This window comes from Octodon degus, unplaced genomic scaffold (assembly GCF_000260255.1).
Source record: "Octodon degus isolate 3935 unplaced genomic scaffold, OctDeg1.0 scaffold00150, whole genome shotgun sequence".
Taxonomy (NCBI): Eukaryota; Metazoa; Chordata; class Mammalia; order Rodentia; family Octodontidae; genus Octodon; species Octodon degus.
The window spans coordinates 5,606,160-5,610,640 of record NW_004524726.1 but is presented as its reverse complement, the minus strand read 5'-3'; the positions used below and the strand labels follow the sequence as shown (position 1 = coordinate 5,610,640).

Genomic DNA, 4,481 nt, shown 5'->3' with positions numbered 1-4,481 from the left:
TAAGTCCACGCACCCTGTGGTGGAGAGAATCAAGCTCATTATGTTGTTTATGCCAGGTAACTATAAAAAGTAGGGACATCTAAGTTTCACAACCAACAATTAGCTACTTTTCTCTCCTTTACTACTGTGAGTGTAATTGGATTTGAATGAATAGGGTAAACCTAAGAGCAACCTCCTTATCTAGTGGTTGAAAACTTCAACAGCCTGAATCCAGCATAAACATTCTTTCATTTTTTTAAATATTCTCTTAAAAGAGTTTATTATAAATCAGTTTCATAGGCCACAAGGGGAAAAATGGACTATGTACAGCCTCACAGGAAGCAGGCAGGGAGCAGAGGAGGGTCAAGATGAGTCTAGGGCCTTGGTGGGCACATTCCCAGGTGAGGGGACTATGGGGGAGGGGCCTCATCCCTGGAGGGGGCATGCCCACAGGAGTCCCTTGTCCAGGGGGTTCTCCACTGGGGGACCTATGGGTGGTCTCATGTCAGGAGGAGGGCCCATCTTTCCTGGAAGGGGTGCCCATAGGTGGAGGAGGAACTCACGGCCAGCAGGTACTGGGTCAGGGCCCCTGAAATACTAGCTATAGCAGCAGCAGCCGCAACAATGCCTCTTTCTTGTGGGGTCATCACTTGTTGCGATGGCCCACCAACCCCACGGACTGGCCAGCAAGTCCTGCAGGAGCCTGTGGCATGGGAGCACCAGCTGGGATTCCTTTACCCGCAGCCCGACCGATTCCTGGGTCCCCAGCAGCTCCAGCAAGTGGCACTCGGGCAATGCCAGTACCTTTAGGAGGAGGTCCTTCCACTGTCATAGAGACCAGGTTCTCCGCTTGCAGCAGCACCAGACCAAGGACTCGTTTCTCTTATCTTTATGCTTGCTTAGAGTTATTTGGCTTGGTCTTCCTGAATTCATCACAGTCACAGAGGAACAAGTTCATATGCTTGTCGAAGGCCTAGAATGTGCCGATGAAGACCCGGCTGTCTGGCAGGACGCGCCCCGTTCTGTAGTCAGTGTGCTGCAGTGTCTTGCTGCTCCTGCCCACCGTCATGGCGGTGGCTCTGATGGTTCGGATACGCCAGCATTCTAAACATATACTTCGCTCAAAATCACACAATATCAAAGAAAACATAATAATTGAACCTACACAAATATCAACATCTTTGCAAATTAATGCCTACATTATTGGTAAATATATATATATATATATATATATATATATATATATATATATATATATTGATCACTGAAGCATTTTCAGAATCTTTTGCTCTTTGCCACTTTTAAAAAATTTAACCCCTAACTTATAAACATTTAACACTGGACTATTTATTGAGGTTATTGACAAGAAAAATCAATGAGCTAGATAGTTTGCATAACTATAAAATCAAATTCTATTTTAAAACATAATTCAAACTATTTTAAATAAGTTCCAGTTTAAAGTTGCAACAAGCAATACCTTGAGTACTAACAGATGTGCTTCTCGTCCTCTCTTGTGAGAGAATAGAGACTTCCTGATTGAGTAATCTCACTTTAAGGTCTATAGATCCATTCAAGCCCTTTAGTCTTCTTCAGATCCAATCTTTGTCTAAATTATGTTTTCAACGTGTAAAATTACTGACTGTTTTACTTTAACTACAATAAAAAGTGTTTCTGTTATTTTATTCTTTAGATTTCAATCTTTTCCCTTGTGTAATTATTTAGCTTTTAATCTGAATTTTCTTTCATAGCATCATTTAAACTGATTTATTGAAATGCATTAATGGGGCTGATAGATAGCTCAGAGGTCTAAACACCTGCCTGACAAGTGCAAAGACCCAGGTTCAATCCCTGGTACCACATATTCTGTTGGCCCCAGAACCGAAGGCATGTGTGTGGCCCCAGTGCTCAGTAAATTCAAACAGGAGGATCACTAAGAGTCTGAACTGTGCCGTGAGAACCTATATCCAATAAATTTAAAAAATAAAACAATATGTAAAATAAAATGCACTAATGTTTTAGATAGAAGTTTTTTATTGTATTGTCTCCCCAGTGCAAGAATCTGAAAGTGTGTATAAAATCTGAAAGGTACAATAGAGATAGTGAAAGGGAAGAAACTACTCAAAAGGAAAGAACAACTGGGGTAGGAGAAAGGAGAAGAAACAAGGATATATATATATATATATGTATGTATATATATGTGTATGTGTGTATTAATTGTACTACTAATTTGCATTCATTTACTGAAATGAACAGTTAATGCTTAATTTTGTTGACCAATTTTTCAAATCTAAATAAATAGCTTTGAAGATAGCAATATGCAATATAACAATCATTGTTGAATTCCTGCCATTTTATTTTGAAATTCTGTATCATTTTTAATATTTTGTTCTAATTTTAAAAAAAATTTCTATAAAATAAAATTAAAGGCATTAATATCTGTTCATTGCCAAAAGTAAATGATACACCTCAATCCTAATCTGACCTAATCTCTTTATGGTACTGGAAATTGAAGGCATTCTTATTTTCTCAGTATTATCTCCTCTATGTATTATTTAGCTGTTATGATGTTTTCTAGGAATTTCTATACTTTTATCAGAATTTTTCTATAACTGTCTATAGTAAGATTTGCTTTTGGCTGTAAGATTTATCTATTAGTTTTTTGGTTTTTTTTTTTTTTCCTTTTCCCTCTCTTTCCTTACTTGGCTGTTTGGTTTTATACTCTAATTAAATAAGCTCATTTAGTTCATGACTTGAGGCACTTATAAAAAAGATGGTTTCTATATTTGTAAGTCCAGAAAATCTTCTCACTTGAATTGACACATTGCATTTCTCTTCCCTTGGTGGATATTTCCATCACTTATATTGAAGAGGAACCTCACACAGAAGCTCTAAAATGATCTCACAGCCCCTTAACACCTCTTCTGCTTTTTGGTGAATATTCCTTCTATTATTCTGATTGTGTTGTTCATGAGAGAAGTTCCACAAAATTCACCTTCCTTTCTTTATCTACAAAAAAATGAAATTAATAACAAAAGAGAATTAAAATTCAGCCTCCTTTGCTCTGAGAAGTAACCATAGTACAGAGCTCTGATATAATGATGGCAGAAATGTATCCTGAGACATTGTATTTTCACTCAGGGTCTCAGACACTCTCTCTACAAGTTTCTTCATTCTAATTTTTTCAGCTGGTAAAACTTTGAAACAGTCTTAATCACTATTATTAATTACAAATTTGGATACCACTGTCATTTTGAGAACTTGAATGACTGTCTCAGGCAGAGTTGTGCCGCAGTATTCCATTTTATGAGGAAGAGACATTGTAAAAGCCACAGCCATTTTTGTAACTTTATTAATTCAAATATTCCCAAAATAGTAATGCTTATGTCAAAGTTTGGGTCTCATTAAGTATATCTACATTAACTTTTCTTAACACACACACACACACACACACGCACACACACGCACACACACATGCACGGTCATGTATGTGTGAACATATACAGGGCAATATATTGCCTAGTCTTCTAATTTTCCTTTATAAATTTTTAACATTGTGAACCTCAGATCTTCTTTCCTTACTTGATCACTGTCAGTGGACTCTTTATTGGCCTCTCAGGATACAAGCTCAATTCTGCATATTCTGTATTCAGAGTAGCATTTCTTAAGTGAATGCTGAAATAGTTAACCTACTAACATATTTCAAATACTGTAACTTCAGCTATCCAATATGTTACTGAATCAAAATTTATTTGTGCATTTGTACATTGGTTAAGATATAAATAAGAATAATCCTAATTTCAAGATATTTGTTTTAAGAGAAATAATAAAATAAAATAATTTTAAAATGAGAGACCCTGCCCATGTTGTATATAGGATAGATACAGTCCTCTTAGAATGATAAGACAGGACATAATGAAAATCTTAGTTGTCAAACAGATGTCTTGGAAGCATTTAGAAGATAAAGCAAGGATTATTAGGAGCCAGCATGGGCTCATAAATATCTTTTTTGATAGAATTCTAGACTAGCAAATTAGGCAAATTTTATTGACAAACTTTGTTGATTAAGCAAGGTGTATTTGTCTTCAATGAAGTTCTTTCATTGATATTTTTGTAAGTAATGGAAATATAGTTGAAAGACAGAAATATTAGACTATCAATTGAGACACATGATAATTGCATACCTTCATAAATTTGTCCCAAATTTCTTCACATCTTATCTGATTAAAAACATTAGCAGAAGTGCTTGAAATCATAAAAGGCAACCTAATGCAAGGCTTTTGAAAATTTGATTAAATAATTATTTAGAATGTTTCATTTTCCATCAATAAAAGTACAATTATTACTATAGTGCACTATTTAAAAATATTTGTACTTTGGGCCAGCAAGATAGCTCAACAGACTAAGTGCCTGCTTAGGCAAGCCCAAGGACCATAGTTTGATTCCCAGCACGAGCTGCACTCCCAGGGTGGGTTTAGCTGACCGGAGTCCAGGCATAGTAATGC

General features: G+C 36.2%; 1 pseudogene; it reads right to left on the bottom strand.

Annotated features, from left to right (window-relative positions):
- Positions 1 to 247: 247 nt before the first annotated feature.
- LOC101576825 lies at positions 248 to 1,048 on the bottom strand (annotated as a pseudogene).
- Positions 1,049 to 4,481: the final 3,433 nt, after the last annotated feature.